The sequence below is a fragment of the Dipodomys merriami genome, unplaced genomic scaffold (genome assembly GCF_024711535.1).
Source record: "Dipodomys merriami isolate MVZ:Mamm:240054 unplaced genomic scaffold, mDipMer1.0.p SCAF_4, whole genome shotgun sequence".
Classification (NCBI taxonomy): Eukaryota; Metazoa; Chordata; class Mammalia; order Rodentia; family Heteromyidae; genus Dipodomys; species Dipodomys merriami.
In genome coordinates this window covers 50416574-50435353 of record NW_027205603.1, presented here as the reverse complement: position 1 = coordinate 50435353, position 18780 = coordinate 50416574, and the positions used below count along the sequence as shown (strand labels likewise).

The window sequence follows — 18780 nt, the reverse complement described above, 5'->3', positions numbered from 1 at the left end:
ACAGGGAATTCTCCTTTCCTTTGGAATCTAATTATTTTATTTCACAATTAACTGTGTCATGGAAAAGATATTGGAAAAGTAAAGATAAAGGTAGATAAGGTCTAACTAAATTTCAATGGCAACCTTAGGACTGGAAGATTACTAATAAATATCTCACACTTGCCAGCCACTGGTAGCTCACGCCTGTAATCCTACCTACTCAGAAGGCTGAGATCAGAGGATTGAGGTTCAAAGCCAGTCCAGGCAACCAACTCCAAGAGACTCTTATTTCTAATTCATGAGTTAAAAAACAGAGGTGGAGGTATGGCTCAAGTGGTATTAGCCTTGAGCAGGAAAAGCCAAGCAAGAGAGAAAGGCTCTGAATTTTAGTTCCATTATCAGCATACTCATACACACACACGTAAATATCACTTGTCTCCCCAAGTATTCTGACTAGGAGTGCAGTTCACATTTTCCACATTGCAAGACTTGTCTCAATACATTTGGGTTCTAATGTACTGATGGCAGATCTTGCTGTGAATAATTTGGGAATGAAAACTAATCTTCAGCACATCACTTGGTGAAAAGAACAGAGGAAGACATCGTTTAAGAATAGCCCCTGGAATCTCAAGAGTTAGTATTGGAGAGAGACAACTGGTCAACCTCTTGCTGGAACTACTCTAGTGGAAATATCTACAAAGTAAAAGACAGAACTAAACTTGATGGTTTTGCCCATTGGACAATGGTTAATTTCATACTGAGGAGTTGCTTATCCCATATCAGGCACATTCTGGCCTTGGTAGTGAGAACTCAGAAACCTGACTCAGAAGTTTGCTTGGAGTAGAGAATACCTGTTTTCCAGCATGAGCCTCATAACTCCTCATCTCAGATCCTGTCTAGCTCATCAGCCCCTGCTTGTCTCCAGGACATTCTTCTTCCTCTCTAATCCTTTCTACACATTGCACTGGCTGTGCTTTCTGCAACCAGATGGACTAGATACTTGTTATCAATAGCTCCCTATTATGTAGAGAATAAAGGATAACACAAGCCAATAATAAAAAAAAAAGAATAGCCCCTGTGCGCCGGTGGCTCACGATGAAGTAAGGAGGCTAGGTCTGGCCGACGCCATATTGGCCACATGGTGGATGGTAGAGTCTGGCATCTTGTCCTCATGCTGGGGGAAGGAACCCTCCCCCCAACCTCATTCACCTGCCTCCCAGGTAATGGGTGTGCTCACACCCGTGGAGGCAGGGGCAGGCACTTGACTGATAGGTACTGAATCTGTCAGTCTAGTGCCTGGGACTGGGAATTTCCTGAGGATCTGCTCCCTGCACCAGCCTATTTAGGCCTGGGCCAGCCTGGCAGCTGGACTCCATGCCACATGTGTCTCTGTGATCTTATCCTGTGTTCTGTCTTCAGTCATCATAGAGTCCCAATTCAGCTCTCCATTGGAGCTAAATTGGCTTGTTGGTATTGTTCTTGTTATTTCTTTCCTCTTTAGCACGTTTCCTAGCTGTGTTACATGTATTTGCGTGCTACAGGCCTTTGTAACAACTGGCGACCTGCAGCTTGTTAACTGTATAATAAAGACTCCAATATTCTATATTTTAAAATGTGGCTTCTGGGATGATTTACCTTACAACACCTATAATCCTAGCTACTCAGGAGGCTGAGATCTGAGGATCCGGGTTCAAAGCTAGCCCAGGCAGGAAAGTCAGTGAGACTCTTATCTCCAATTAACCACCAGAAAACCAGAAGTAGTGCTGTGGCTCAAGTGGTAGAGCGCTTGCCTTGAGCTGAAGAGCTGAGGGTCAGAGCCATAACCAACAAAAAAGAAAAAGAAAAAAAAAAAAAGAATAGCCCCTGTGAGATTTCTGTCTTTGTAAAAAAAAAAAAAAGACAGTTCCAAAGTATGTGGAACTGCAAAACTGCATGTATCTCCTCTCTCCAAAAAGACTTTCTAACTCAAAATTTGAATAGGCACCATATTCACCAGATAGGCATGGCAAATATAGAAGGCATTTTCTTTGAGATACAAATCATTTTCCTTAAAGCTATAGAAGTCGTGTCTGACATGTGCTTCTCAACGCCAAACTTTAGTGTGAGGCTCAAGTTTGTTTCTTCTCATACATCTTCCCTCAGCAACACACTACCATCCCTTATTCCTTCTCTCTCCTCCAATTCTCACTTTCCCTGATAACCGACCTTCTTCCCATTCAACTTTAAGCTACCTTTAAGACACCATTTCATGAGTGCTCAACACAGAGTGTGTGTGTGTGTATGTGTAACATGGGTTATGTCTCTCTTTTTTTTCCTGCTAAGGAATGCCAGAAAATTGGGACTAGTCAGATAAAGCACTGGCTTAGAGTGCACTGGACTTGGGGACAAAGAAGTCCTGAGTTCCAGTTCGGCTTTGGATCTCTGTCACCTGTCAAGTCTATACCCAACTCCTGGTTGCTAGTGTGGTTGTGATTAAACAAAACCCTTTCCAGAGGTATCTAGAGGGTTGTTGTGCGTGCATTTCCTGAGCCCCACCTTTGCCCAGGGGCGGACCCAGAACCTCCAGGTGGAGGAGGGCCTGGGAATTGGTTCTGCAGCCTCCAAGCTCCTCCCAGACATTCTCAAGCAGGTAGACATTTGAGGAGCCCACCTTAGAGTGTGGAGGATGGGGCGCTCTGGACCCGAGGCACTTGCGTTCTCTGAGAGCCTGCTAGAAGGAGGGCCCCTGCCCCGTCCTCCGGGCACCCACGGCACCCCATTTCCCCGGGACGTGCGGCCACACCGGCGGCTGGGCAGCGCCGCCGCACCTCGGGACGCTTACACCCCCGTCCCCGAGCCGCACCCAGCCCTTCCCCCGCGCTCACTCCAGGGGTGCGGCCTGGGCACAGGGCCCCACCGCGTGAAGGACCGCTCCCCCAAGTCACAGCCCGCAGCCGGTTAAGCAGTAACTGGAGGGGAATTGACTTTCGCGGGCTTGCCGGGGATCTTACAGACTGCGCTTTGAAAGACAATAGACTCTGGAGACAAGTTCAACCGCAGACCTTTCGGTTTAAAAAAACCCCAAGGTAAGAGACTTCCTGCGCCTCGCAGCCCCGAGCCAGCGGGGTACAGCGCCCGCGGGCGGCCGCGCGCGCCCCCGCCCCACCCCGGCCGCCTCTTCCCCCCCCTCCCCGTGACGTGCCGCAGAGGTCCGCACGCATGCGCACTGGCGCCCCGCGCCCCGCGCCCGGCGCGGCTGCTCCGCCTCAGCGCCTGTCATTCTCCGCGGCGCGGCGGCGAGTGCGGACTGCGGGTGCCCGCTCTTCTCTCTTCCCGGCGGGAGCGCGGGTGGTGTGACCCGCGACGAGCTGACGGCTCTGCCTGCGGCAGCACCTCCGCTCTCCTCAGGCCCCGGATTTCTAGCGGAGTGGCGATTCCCCCCGGAGCGGGAAGACGCGCACCCGAGCTGGGAGCGCAGCACTCCGGGGGCCGGGGGGCCGCTGCCGCGCTCGGGTCCGCACGGCCCGGGTGCCGTCGCCGCCACCCCCCCGCCCGGCGCTGCGAGCCTGCGGGTGCCGGGCGCCGGGGACGGCGGAGCCCGGGCGGCTGGTGCAGTGACAACGTCTGGTCCGCCACCCGCCACGGCGGGGTGTCCGCAGGGGTGCGCGCGGGGGCGCCCCCGAGCGCTGGCCCCCAGAAGAACCCCAGCCTCCTGCGTCCCAGTAAGTTGACTTTAGTTTCTGAAGTTGGAGGGAGCTGTGGGAAGGAAAGGTTCGTTTTTATTATCTTCATTTAAAAACAACAACAAAACCAAACAACAATATCTTCGTGGCACCTTTTCGGAGCAAGGTTCCCCTGGGGAACGGAGATCAGGGATGCCAAGAAGAGGCACAGTAAGCCAGGAGTGGCTGGAGCCTAGGAGTGGCTGGATCCAGCCTCAAAGGAAGGAGCCAGTTGACAGTAGTGAGAGAAGACACCCTTCCCAGGACACTTCACCTGCTGCCAATTGCACATTCCGAGAGCGCTCTGGCCCTGGGAGGACAGGGATGCCCCGCCGGGGATCGCCACCTCGCCCCGGAGTCCTCACGGGAGAGACTCCCTTGTGGTAGCCCTGGCTGGCCAGCACTGCGATGGGTCTTTGGGGAGTCGAAGCTAAGGCATTCTTCCTGAGGCCTGTGAGGCTTCCCATGCATCCCACCTACTCTTGTAGGCAGAAGTTGCCAACCTTACCATCATTGGGGGGAGCGGGCACCACTTACATGCTAATCGAGTGTTTTGTGAGGGAGGACGTTCTGCGCGTGTGATTTCATATGCTTTGAGAATATGGACAAGTCTCAGATAACTAAGATTCCCATGATGGCACTTGGGTTTCACTCGGATTGTCCATCCTGCATCTCTTATGTAAGCCTCCCAGGCCGGGTAACTTGGCCTCTGCAGTGGCTGCAGCTGTGCCTCTCCAGTTCCATTTGTGTAAAGTCTGGCTTGAACAGTATTTAATGAAAATGCTGACATGATATAGCCGCCTGTAGTCAGAAACAGAGTGCACTCTTCAAAGTGGAGTGTCTTCCCTTAACTGGGAGCATGGGAGGAAGATCCTTGTATATTTTCAAGGCAGCTCAAGGAATTAGACCCATAAATCATGTTTTAAAATAGCATGCATTGTGCCCAGAGCATACAGGGGACCCTTTTGCAAACACATCCTCTTTGTTTCAGAGAAAAGTGGAAATTGTGTGTGCCAGACAATTGTTGAGTCTGAAAGTTAAGTGTACTGATGGGTTTAATTATCTTAATAAACAAAGGGCATGATTTATAGGTCACTGCAGTGGCCTACTTTGAAGGATAGGAATCTTTAACCTTTCTTCCTTAGCTGCTCCCTAGAGATTTCTTTTAGGCAGAGCAATAGATTACCATCATTGATATTATTAATATTTGAGGTGATTAAATTTGTGAAAAGAATAGTTTGAAATACCCTCTATGACCACGGTGTGGCTATTAGACAGTGAATGTTAAAAATAAGGGAATATTTGGAATAGAAGCCATTAGGTTAACAAAAGAGAATCATGTTAAGACTGCCTGAAATCATTGTGTGTATATGTGTATATATATATGCATATTGTGTATATATGTATATAGATACACAGAACTATGCACAGAGAAAGATATATTAGTAATTGGGACTTGAAATAGTTTCAATCAAAATTCAATGTATAATTTGTTTAGGCAATCTTTAGAAGCAGAACTGCATTTTTATGACATTCCAGCATATAAAATAAGATGAATTAATTACAGATGTCTTATTCAAATGTAATTTTTAAAGAATTCTTAGAAAATAAGAATAATGTTATAAAATTGAAAGGCTAGTCAACATATTAGTCTGTGAGAGCATCTCTTTCAGAGGTTCCATTACAGTCTGGGTCTCAAAAATGCTAACACCCCAAAGCACTGTTTTGTCATGGTTAGGGGATAGACTGAAGGTGCCTGGCTTCCAGCTCTTGTACTATCTGTTTGAATCTGGGCACGTTATCTAATCTCTGTGCCTCAATCTCTCCATCTGTAAAATGGGGATACTAGTTGTGCCTACCTTACTGTATTGTGGCAAAGACTAAATGAATTCATGCATGCGAAATTGTTGGGCCAGTGCCTGGCATGACTAAGCCTTCTCTGGGCAAAATTATTATGTTAAAGGAATGCATTTTTGAGTAGTGTAGACATTGAATGGCTGCTTCCAGCCTTAGTAACAATGCCATGGGAAGCAGTTTGGGGGTAGGGGAGTGGGGTTCCATGTTAGCAGGTAATGCTCTGTAGCACCTTGAAATTCTCACCTCACCTGAATCCCAGAGTTTGAGTGTGATGGACAAGCAATCACTTATGTTATCTCTTTTAAATGTTATCTTTCTTTTACAATTTATTTTTATTCTAAACGTAATATACAGAGGGGTTTCAGTTACATAGGTCAGGTAATGAGTACATTTCTTTTTGACCAGTGTCACCTCTTCCTTCGTTTTTTCCCTCCTCCTTCCTCTCCCCCTCCACAAGTTGTATAGTTCGTTTTCAGCATAGTGTCTAGTGAGTATCACTGCTGTATTTATTCACCCTTTGTCCCACTATTTCTTAAGTTATCCACTAGATACTAGCTATTGTTCTGCCCCTTGGCAATCTTTCTATTCTAGATATTAAACTCCAATTGCTGTGGAAAGCACATAGGCAACAGACTGCTCACAGATGGATTTCGTGTTTCATGAAACCTCTTAGCTAATATATCTACCACTGAAAGGTACTTCAAGACAGATGTTTGATATTGGATTTTTTTTTAAATCAAACCTCCCTGGGCACCAGGTGCTGGTAGCTCATGCCTGTTATTCTAACTACTCAGGAGGCTGAGATCTGAAGACCACAGTTGGAAAGCAGCCTGAATAGGAAAGTCTGTGAGATTTTTATCTCCAATTAACCACCAGAATAGCCAGAAATAGTGCAGTGGGTCAAGTGATAGAGTGCTAGCCTTGAGCAAAACAGCTCAAGGATGGCATCGAGGCCCTGAGTTAAGTGTCCAGACTGACACTTAAAACAAAAATTAAAAAAAAGCAAAAACTCCTTGGGAATGAGCTTCCAGTAGTCAGCTCCTGTATGCCTAGGGATTTAAAATGAATGCTTTAGTATGCCAAAAAAGAGCACTTGCCATCATCTGAGTCATCTCATATCTCTCTGAAATGTTTTCTACTTCCATCTTAGCCCTCCTTTTCAGAGAGCGGATTCTCCCCTTGGCTCAGTCTATAGTTCGATGCCAAATGTTCTTCTGTTCTGGGATTTTTTTGCAGTAAAATTCTCCCTTGAGCTCTTTAGCAGCTTGAGCCAAGTCTGTGATTTACTATTAGCTATGTCTTTTGAGCTTGCATATAGTTGCTTTATTTCCTGTCTGTGTTATCTGTTTAACAGTTTTTCTGATCTACAAAGAACTTACCCTCTGACATCCAGTTTTCTTTTCCTGTCAAAGGATACATGTATAAGAAATGCAAACTAATTTTAATATGGATATAACTAAATGAAGATGATTTACTTTCCCCAGTCATATAAACTATGTTGAATTTTTATGTTGGTTTTAGGGAGTTGGGATCTGATATTTCTAGAACTGTTACCTCATACATTATGGGATGCCATACAGTTTCTGGTTACAAAAGCAAGCAATGTATACAACACATCAGGGACTCTGCCTCAAGGTCAAATCATTGCAAAGTTCATGACCATGGAGTGGGTATGAGGAAAGACAGATTTGGCCACATTTCTGCTCCTTAGCCATCATGTCTTCTAATAAGAATTGAAATGAATAGCTAACGCTAAAAAAGACAGTATTTCCTGTAACTCTCAGATTAACCTTGAGTGCTACTTACTTTAGCATACTCTTTTGCAGAAGTGGAAACTGCAACCAGAAATGTTAGGGCATTTGTCCAAGATCCCAAAGGAGAGTTCCACATAGAATGGAACCCAGAACTCTCTGACAAGACTGGTCCTCCTTATACTCGCCTGTCTGGATTTCAAGCCTTTGTCAGAATTAATCTATATTACATTGGTGTACTGCATTATGCTTTTGAAAACTTTCTGGCTCACAGCTGAAACTGACTGTACTATATCCATATCTTTGAGGAGGAAGAACTTTAACTTAGTTTGTGCAAGAGCTCAGGAACTACGTGTCCATTTTGTGAAATAGGAAGCATGAAGCATGTAGCCTTCAGCTACCACGGAACACAGTGCTAAGGTGTGCTCACTTTATCTGGGTTTGGGGTCAGATGTTTACATCTTTTTCTTATAAGAAAGAAGTGGAGAGATCTGAGATTTTTCTCCAGTGATTTCTTTTTAAAATGTATTTTGTCATAGGAGTACTATATTATCTGTCATTCACAGTGAATTTTTAAAAGACATGCAAAGCTGGCCCGAGCTACTGTAATCCTAGCTACTAGGGTGGCTGAGATCAGAGAATCATGGTTTGAACTCAGTCTGGACAGAAAAGTTTACTTAACCACCAAAATACCAGAAGTAGAACTGTGGCTCAAGTGGTAGAGTGCCAGCCTTGAACAAAAAACTCGGGAACAGCACCCAGGCCCTGAGTTCAAGCTCTAGTACCAACATGTGTGTAGGCATGCATGCATGTATACACCCAAGAATGGTAAAGGAATACACACGGATATATAATAAGTAAGTCTAAAGTGTGTTGTCCCAGAACAAAACATTGTATTCAGCCTTTCATGCCTTCAGTCCAGGTGGAAACCAAAATAACACCATTTAAAGTCATCTTGTAATATTTTCAAAGCCCTTTCTCTGAGCCTTGTCTCTTATTTTTTTTTTATTTCACACTGGATCCAACATTCGTTCAGGAAGTTCTTCATGCCCCCTGAAGTTTGAATTATAAAATAACTATTATTGTTACATTTTGGCATAATGTTGATGATGCTAGGCACATCGCTGATTATATGACTGTACAATTTCAAACTAGTAAGTGATGAATAACTTACTTTAAAACTCCATTTACTAAATATACACTGTTCATTGCAGGAAATAGGGAGACTTTATTAAATTAAAGCACTTGACACCCTATAAACATCATGGAGTGAGGCAAAGAAACATGTTTTTAAGTCAAACATGGGCATTATACCTTCCACTCTATAGTTTCATAGGTTTCTAGCTGTCTCAAACCAAACTGTCTATAAGATGTTCATTTGGATGTGACCATCTTTACTTTCGTTCTCAAAGCAGCAAAAAAGAATGGGCACAGATCAGTATTATTATTGTCTGCTATCTTTTCTTGGAGAGCCCCACGAGCTTTTATGTTAATTCTTTCTCTGAAGAAAGAAGGGTGACCAGATTACCTTCCACCCTTATCTCATTTCCCTATATACAGCACTATCCATTACTGCTGAACTTGCTTCCACCCACCTCAGCCCTTGACTCCTATGCAGCCTGTTGCTCCATCACCCCAGGGATAAACATACTGAACATACTGTTTGAACATACTGAAGCTGAGGGAAAATGTAAAGAGGAGGCACATGTTACAAGTCCCAGGCAGTAAAACCACACAGCACAGCATTTTTTATGGCTAAAAAAAGGTCAGTTGCTAACATAGCTGCACACAAGAATATCACACTCTGGATCCAGTATTTGGAAAATGTGAAGAGAATGGCCTTATTTTTATTAGCTATCCCTTCATTTATCTAGGAAACAAAGTACAGCCAATAGGTCCCTTTGTAAAGTGGCTCCAACTTCTTCTCTTCAACCCTTATTTTATTCTCTGTTCCCTCTAGCACTTAAAGAGCGATATAGACCTCTAGTTCACAAAGAACTACTATAAGTTGGCTGTATTTGAGTCAAATTTAATTGAGGTTTTATTTGTTTATTTATACACTCACAAGATATTTATTGGTAGGATGCCAGAGACTGGTAAAGATAATACCATAAACATAAGAAAATCCTTGCCTGTAGATCCTCAAGACTCTACATCTCTAGAAGAAAGGAGGCAGTGAGCATTAATTCTAACCAGCTCTGGTGATGCTGTGCTCTCTTATGGGTTCCTGACTTTTAGAACATGACTTTCCCTGAAAAAATATGACTTTATCTGACTCTGGAAGGGCAAGTATCAGTGTACAATTCAGTTGGTAGGGAGAGAGGGACTAGGAAACAAGCAATCTGAGCAGAAGAAACAGGGAACAAATGAAAGCTATTGAACATGTCATGAAACAGCTGGTCAGCCAGCGCAGTTACAGCTTGTTATGTGGTGGATGACGCTGGGGATGGGGAGTAGAGACTGAAACTGCTTTTGGAAGGAACTTAAGAGCCATACTTGGTCTCATAGATAGATTTGATCACTTTATGTTATTTTTAAGAGTACTTATTCTGAATGTATTGTACAGAATAGATGAAGAAGGGGACAGAAGAAGGAAGCCATGGAAAATAGCTGTTGGATCCTAGTGTAGATTTAAAGACTGCATTCAGACTTTCAGGAGAAACAGAGAAGAGAAGGAATGATGACTTTAAGGATGGCAGCCAGGTATCTGTTTGGGTAATTGAATAGACAGAAGTGCTGTTGGTGATGACAGGGAGCATAGAGGATGGAGCACTGCTCCCTAGCTGAAGGTGTCAGGTTGTGGATTTATGCAATGTAAAGCACTAAAGGGAAGATAAGGACCAGTGGTACCATTGACAGTTGTGTAGCCTGTGGTTATGGATTTTGAGATGGAGGCTGAGCTTAAAATATAGTTTGTGAAGGGCTGGGAAGGTGGCTCAGTGGTAGAGTGCTTGCCTTGCATGCATGAGGCCCTGGGTTCGATTACTCAGCACCACATAAGCAGAAAAAAAAAAAGCTGGAAGTGGCACTGTGTGGCTCAAGTGGTAGAGTGCTAGCCTTGAGCTGAAGAGCTGAGGGACAGTGCCCAGGCCCAGAGTTCAGGCCCCACGATCGGACCAAAATATATATATAGATATAGATATAGATATAGATACATAGTTTGTGAGTCCTCTGGGTATTTGAAATTGTTGTTGAGGTTAACAATCTGCTTGGGTCAAAATGAGGCAGAGATAGCCTCACCTTGAGGCCAGAGTGGCAGACCAAAGAAAAGGAGATGGGGTGGTGAGATTGAGAGTTTTTGACAAGTACTGAACACAAAGTAGCAAAAGGCAGAGGCAAGGCAGAATGAGATGCTTGATTGAACGGGAGCCAAGTGACAAAAAGAATGAAACAGAAAATTTAAAAAAGGAGAGAGCAGAGAGTGGAGAGATGGGTCTGACCATTCCTTGCTTGTATCTGAACAGGTAATGGTGCTTGTTCCCCTTACAGCTTTCAGGTCCTGTCAAGACACATTAAGACATACTGTGAGGAAGGTAGGTAAGAATGAGGTTCAGAGAAAGAAAGAAAATCACTAAGAAAGAATGAACCTTGATTTCAAGGTGTCTGGGGCATTGCTTGTTTTTCTTTTTCATTCATTTTCCCTCTTTCATTGAGAAGAATGGAAGAATCACTTTCTTGCTGCATAAAGTATGTGGGTTTCCAAAGAGGGAAAATCTCTTGAATGAGCACACAAGAAGGAAACATGATGCACAACACACAATTACAGTTCCCGAAAAGTGTGCTTCTCTTATTGTCAGAGCATGGTTAGAGGGCTTGTGCCTTTGGACCTATCCTTTTATGCTTATCAATGTGTCTTCTAGCTCACTGCATTATTTGGGGTATGTTGACTACCATGTCATATAATTTTCACTTGTCTCATAAAAAGAGACCTCATTATGTTATAGGCATAGTGGAGTATTTAGGAATGATGGAAATAATTGCTCTGTATTTTAGTTCCCATCATGTATTTTAGTCCTCAAAGATTTTGTTCTTTAATTTTGGCCTAAAGAGAATTCTTCCCATTATAGAGACAAGAAAACTGAGATATAGGGCTCAAGTGACTGAGAGGCAATAACCACCAATAAGTGATATAGCTTGCAGAACTTCAAAAGGAGAAGCTCTGACAAAAAAAATTCTGGGTTCATATACTCTATCCTCATGATTAAGTACTAGATAAAAACAAGGACTAGAATGTTTAAGAGTTGGATTTTTTTGAATCAGTCTGTTCAAAATACCCTGTAGATACTGTCTTGTCTAGTATTTGATGGACCATTGGCTATTTATGCAAATACATGATTAAATTAGACCAAAGGAAATCTGGTAGGTTTTTTTTCCTCACAAAATGAACATTTTTTTTTATTATCTGTTCTTATCAGTTAAATTGTTGTTTGCTTTTAATGTTTGTTTGTTTGTCAGTTGTGGGGCTTGAACTCAGGGCCTGGGTGCTGTCCCTGAGCTCTTTTGTTCAAGGCTGGTGCTCTACTGCTTTGAGCCACAGCTCCATCCACTTCCGGTTTTTATTGAGTGGTTAATTGGAGATAACAGTCTCATGGGAACTCCACCCCCCCCCTCGCCCCCCTTGCTGGATTCGACCTTCGATCTTCAGATCTTAGCTTCCTGAGTAGCTATGATTACAGGCATGAGCCACTGGAGTCAGGCTGATGCTGGTTTTTGTTGTTGTTGTTTTTTTAAGCATCTTTTTCTGTAGTTAAAATCAATATTTTATTTATTTATTTAATGATCTTTAAGTAGTTGTACAAAGGGTTTTCAATTCAACATGTCAGTTTATAAGTAAAATGCATCTTGATCAGTATCCTTCAACAGCATTTTCAATAAAAACAATTGTCCAAATTATGTGAGTTTACAAAATTACCTGAACTCTAGTTTTTATGAAACTTAGACTTTCAAAAAATTCATGATGTAAAAAATCCCTTTAGGGGTCAAACTTATAGCACTGGATTCAATACTCAGGTCTTTCCTACCCCCATGCTCAAAAAGATTCAATACTCAGGTCTTTCCTACCCCCATGCTCAAAGAAGTACATAAGCAGAAAACCAAACCCCAAGCCAGAAGCCCTTTTAGTTTACACATCGAATGGAGTCTAAAAATAATCATTTCTAATGTCTATTGTACCCTTTCTGTTTCTTGAGAATTTAGCAAGCCTAGGGTCCCATTTTATTCTTCCCCTGCCCCACTTGCTGTGGATACTGTGATAGTTGATTACTTTATAGTTTTCTGGTAATGCTTTTGTTGTTGTTGTCAGTTGTGGGGTTTGAACTTGGGCTATCCCTGGGCTGTTTATTTTTCTAAATTTTATTGTAAAAGTGATGTACAGAAGGGTTATTGTTACATAAGTCAGGTTCCTCGAGCTGTTTAGCTTAAGGCTAGCACACTACCACTTTGAGCCACAGTGCCACTTGCAGTTTTCTGGTGGCAGGGTTATTCTTGTTATTAATAAATGCACCCTATACATTAAGTATAGATGTTCTAACTTTTCCTAAATAAACTATAGTTTAAGCATCTTTAACAAATACAAAGATTTCAAAGACTCATTGTTAAGAAATACAAGGATTTAGTATTTCAAACTGTGAAATTATTATAGTTAAAATTGTAGTTTGATGTCTTGCCAAAGCAGCTATTATGTTATCCATTTCAATGATAAAGTCTTAAAGCATTTGACTTTTTCCTAAACGGTATAAATGATGCAGGATAAATGGAAAGAGCTTATTTTAATTTTACAACTTGGATTTGGGGTCTGGATAGTATAAATTTTTGACTTCTCTAATTTGTTATTATTAAAGCAGGTATTAGTTATTATCACACAGTAATGTTAGAATCAGGAATATACCTGGAATATCATAGGTGCTAGAAAAAGTTTATGATGTTGCATTTTTTAATTTCACACACACAAAAGAAATATCTGGGAGGCTGCTAACTGGCACTTTCCAGATGAAAGCAATTTCTAGCAAGCAGCAAAAACTGGCAGTGATGCTTATCCCTAAATCTCAATTTCAAGCTTCACAGGCCAATTTTACATTTTAGCTTCAGTTGAATCTAAAGGAGCTTATACATTTGTGACACTTGGTAGATTGCTCTTTTGTTGGAGGTGCTGACTTTTTACAAGAGCAGTACATTCATAAATTTAAAAAAAAGTTTTACAAAATGTTAGGCAACTACCTTAGTTCTGGTAATTGTCATTACACAAGGTATGGTAATAGCTATCATCATTGTAGTTGAGAAATTGCAATACACGGATGTGAACATTTAAATAACAATATAAAGTATTATGGTATTTTATATATGATTTCATTTGACTTTATCATGGTATGTTAGGAAATTTAACTGAAGTAAATAAAGATTAATTTGGTCATTTCATGCCTTATATATGTTCCAACTTCATCCAAATGTAAATATGGTAATCCAGGGCATAGAGTTAGATTTCTATTCAGGTGATCTGAAGCTACTATTAATCCCAAGATGAACAATTAAGTTGTATTTTTTACTAGTCTTTCTAGGAGGATATTATATTATGCACTAGGAGTTTTCATTTCTTGAGAAAGAACAGTTAAATTTTCATTACTTCTTTTTTACTTATTCCAACTGGATTTTATTCATACATTTTTATGTCTCTGTGTACTTGACATGATAGGACGTGTCTAAATTAGTCATCTAATTTGAATGCTGTAATTATGTGCACAGAGTTTGAGTGGAGTACTTTTGCATATTATGTATGTATGTGAGTATTTTCTCAGTGGATTTCAGAAGTACATGCTTAATATCTCAGAGCCCGAAACCTACTTCTGTTTACCAATAACACAGAGAGCAGAATATATGTATTTTTAGACCTAATCAATTAAAAATTGACATATAACTATTTACTACAGCTTTTTCCCAGAATAGTGTCAGTTGTTGTGCCTGAATTACTGGTTAGAAGCAAATTGCTTTGTTTTGCTAAATAAAAAATATTGGTGATTTGATAGCCGGGCGCTGGTGGCTCACGCCTGTAATCCTAGCTACTCAGGAGGCTGAGATCTGAGGATCGCGGTTCAAAGCCAGCCCGGGCAGGAGAGACCGTGAGACTCCTATCTCCAATAAACCACCAGAAAACCGGAAGTGGCGCTGTAGCTCAAGTGGTAGAGCGCTCGCCTTGAGCTGAAGAGCTGAGGGACAGTGCCCAGGCCCAGAGTTCAAGCCCCACGGCCGACAAAAAAAAACAAAAACAAAAACAAAAAATATTGGTGATTTGAAGTATAGTACTATCATAAAGTCCTATAAGTAATTATACATTTGGCCATTTTGCTCTAAATGTACACTTTCAGCTTGAATGTTTTATAGACCATTCAATATTTCCAAAGTAGAATTGAAACTAAGCAGTTTAAAGTTTTAATAAAAGGATGCAATATGGCTAGAGGTGTAACTCAATTGCAGAATACCTGTCTAGCAAGAGTGAGGCCCTGAGTTCAGCTCCCAGTACCACCACAAAGAATGCAATATGGCAAGAGCTTTTTAGACTTTGTGTTGGGAAATTTGTAACAGGATTACTTAACAGTGTGAGAAAAATAAAACACTGATGTATTAAGCGTACACTTAATTTAATGATTTCTGCTTCTGCAGCTCTTAATCTCTCCAACCAGCTGAATTATTGGCTAATAGTAACATGTCAAAACCTGAATTTTTATAGATCTTCTAATAAATATTCAATAGCATTTTCAAAACTGTTCTAGATCCAATTTATAATAAGCAGTCCAGTGCTGGTGATGAGCATGCTGCCTTCACATTGTTTGTAGCCACAGGCCGTTTGGCACTTGGACCCTTCTCTCATGTGTTTTCACAGCTCCACATATCCTGAGAACTGTCAGCCAGGGATAGAAATAAGCCTTTTACATCTCCACAATTACATAGACAATAAAAGGCACCTCACTCTTTTTCTTTTTCCCCACATATGCCAGTGCCTGTGGTCAGATAATCTTCATTTGTGAATCATATACCTTTTTATATTGTGTAATACATGAAATAGCTCTCCATGGTAAAGAATTTTCTAGTCCAAGATGTCCATGGAGAAATTCTTCTCTAGAAGATGGATAATGTCTGTTCAATTTCTTTGTATGTTTTATGCAAATGGAAATGTGGTATAAGTTGTGGTGAAAGAATTGCTGTGTTCAATACAATTTTATATTCTACATCCTCTAAGTTCTGAGAAGAGTGAACACTATGACACAGTTGTTGCTTCCTGGAGTTTATACTCCCTTGTCAAAAATGACTGGAGAAAGATACTCCTATTCTCTGTATTGCATGTTATAGTTAGAGGAAATAATAGTAGATTTCACTGGCTTAATATTGGGAAATATCTGGATGGCATCATGTTCTCTGTTTAGATAGGATATCAATCTTTTGTGGGTAAAATGTCTCATTTTCTCTTGATAATCAGGAATAGGTCCCATTCACTGTCTTCTTACCTTTCATTTCCACTGGTATTAATTTGAAATGCCAGCAAAGGAGAGGAATTGCCATAAAAAAGTATTTGTTTATTTATTTATTTGCTTTTTTGTCGTCTTCCTTGAGGTATAAAACTATATGCATAAAATCTATATGAACTATACAACCCACTGATGTTTTTCCAGCTTGCAGGAAGCTGTCAGCACAGTGCAGCTTTAGGATTGTTCCCCTTCCAGAAAGACCCCTGGAGCTTGTTTACATTCAGTCCTCCTTCCCACCCTCCAGCCCCAGGCAGCTACTAACCTTTAGTTTTGCTTTTTTGTCTCACTTTCTGTCTCTGTACTTTCCCCTTCTAAAACATATCTGATTCACTTTGGGATTTTAAACTTTACCAGCAAAAATGTAGTTAGGTGTCTTTTTTTTCAAGGTCAGCTTCACATTGTTCATTTTTTGTATTTCCAGTATTGTGCATGTACTATACTGCAGGGCTGGATATATGTAAGGTGAGGAAATTGCAGCCAAAGTTTGTAATGTGACTTAGTGCTAGAGTGCTTGCCTAGTTTGTGTATGATGCCATGGGTTTGATTTCTCGATACTACATAAAAAAATAAAAAAATCTAAAAATATTAAAAAAGAAAATTGCAGCTAAGGAGAAGATAAGCATATATTTCCTGTAGCATGTGTCACATTAAAGAAGGTTCTTTCAGCTTCTTTTCTGTGTTGATGATGTTAGCCACCCTAGTACACTCCTTATCCCATGAGTCTATGAAAAATGAGGTCACATATATACCTGGATGATATAGAAAATCTACAAAAAGATCCAATCTGGAGAATTCACCAACCATCTTCAGGTCAGATGTCTTTCAGAATTCAACTTTTAGAAAGGCAATACAGTTCATACGTTATATTACCAATATCTGGAAATCACACAGTCATCTTCATAGAACAATATTTACATTTAGGTGTCCAGAGAAAACCTAGTTGCATGTTGATTCCAGACAGTTCTTTTTTTTAATTTGGAGCAAGTTCATTTGGTAGCAAAATAAACTAAATTTTTTTTAAAGTTATCTTTAGCTCTTCAAAGGAGTTTCCATTCAAACTCAAATATTATTTTGTGCTTCAAACCTATAGATTAAAAAAAGGTTCATGGACCAGTCTCAGTGTATCCTAGGATATTACATTTCAATTAATTGTTCCACTCCCTTTCGAGCTCCCCACCTGTGCATCCCCTCTGCCACATACTTTATGAAGGTAAAGCATAGATGTAATTGTCTTCCTTTCTTCCTTTTATCTTTTCCTTCATTTCTTTTCTTTTCTCCTTTCCTTCCATTCTTTTTTCTTCCCTTCCCTTTCCTTTCTCCCCCTTTCCCTCTTTCCCCCTTCTCTTTCTTTCCCTCCCTTCCTTTTCTTTCATTCCTTCGTTTGTTCCTTCCTTCCTTCCTTCCTTTCTTCCTTCCTTCCTTCCTATCTTCCTTCATTCCTTCCTTCGTTCCTTCCTTCCTTCTTTCCTTCTTTTTCAAGTTAATTTCTCATTAGCCTTGACAAAATGCCAAATCAGCTATTCAGTTTGGTGGATGAAGGCCAGGTATGGATATATTCTGCTCAGCCAGGTTTCTAGTTTGTGGTTTCACCTTCCTTCTTTTTTTTTTTTTTTTTTGTCAGTAATGGGACTTGAACTCTGGACCTGGGTGCTGTCTCTTAGCTTTTCAGCTCAAGGCTAGAACTCTACCACTTGAGCCACAGTGCCACTTCCGGTTTTCTGGTGGTTTATTGGAGATAAGAGTCTCATGGACTTTCCTGCCCGGGCTGGCTTTGAACCTCAACCCTCAGTTCTCAGTCTCCTGAGTAGCTAGGATTACAGGCGTGAGCCACCTTCACCCGGCTTCATCTCCCTTCTATAGGCCTGAATTGTAGCCATGTAAATATACTTGAGGACAAGGTCTCTAAAAGAATAAGATAGTTTGTTGGTTCAAATGTATATCCATAAAGAAAAATTCAAAGATAGCAATGTTGGGTATCATTTTAGATAGAGTTACCAAATTTGTGCTTGATAACAAAATCCAATCTTAGTCTGTAAAAATAGTCACAGAAAAGGATGATAATCAGAAAAGAGAATATTAGAGAAATGTTCCTGAGGTAAATAAAGATGCTTAGATAGGGACATGATGAAAGTGTGTGTTTTCTAGTGGACTTACAATTCAGAAGTAGGGTGCTTGCTCAAGGCAAGGCACTGAAAGGCACAACTTTCTCTTAAGTGTCATTTTCTCTCCTACTTCTCAATGTTAGATGGTTGAACTTGTCCTCTTTTGGTGTTGCACCTGTCTTCTCTTGCCAAGTGTCTTCCTAAGTTTGCATACATTTCTTCTTGCTACTACTTTTCCTATTTAATACGAACAGGCCACAGGAGCCTCATCTTGTTACTATGGTACCCTGTCTTCATCTAAATCACCCTCTACCACCACTTCAACCCATGCTGGTGATGTTCTTTAAAGCAGTAGTTCATCATGCTGGCTGCACATAGGCATCTCTAGGGAGGCTTGAAACTTACTGATACTCCAAAGTCTATTCCCCTTACCACTCTCCAGCCCAGTAATTCTAACTAAAGTGCCCTCTGATAGGCCATTGACCTTGATTTTTTTTAAAAAAGCTCGGAGGGATGCAGCCAGTGCTGTTAACCACCAGTTTGGAGGCCATGTCTATGTGCTATAGGTAGCTATTGTGGGAAGAGGAGCAGGAAAATATTTCCTCATTCCTCTGTTTACTTTTGATTTCAGCTCAGTCTGGTAAGTGGCACCTATTCTCAGCTAGTTGCTGTGATTTCTCCCACCTTGGGCTTGTGTTCTCATCTGTAGATCCCAGGCAACCACGTGATTCTGCAATAAGCTACAATTCCAGAGGAAGCCTGTACTTAGCTCCTCGGGAGGAACCTTGGCTACCAAGTCATGATTTCTTTTCTTAAGCTTTCTTTCTTACACCCTAGCATCTCCATTTTTCCTTTATATAACTCTCTGAAAACC

The 18780-nt window shown here is 41.3% G+C and overlaps 1 protein-coding gene across 2 annotated transcripts in view; it reads left to right on the top strand.

The window, feature by feature from the left end:
- The first annotated feature begins 3277 nt into the window (after window positions 1-3277).
- Window positions 3278-18780, top strand: part of Pag1 (phosphoprotein membrane anchor with glycosphingolipid microdomains 1) — a 147091-nt gene continuing 131588 nt past the window's right edge. For both annotated transcript variants that reach the window (XM_069990976.1, XM_069990977.1), the window contains exon 1: window positions 3278-3680. The gene's annotated coding sequence lies outside the window, so the exon portion shown is untranslated. The remainder of the gene's footprint in view (window positions 3681-18780) is intronic.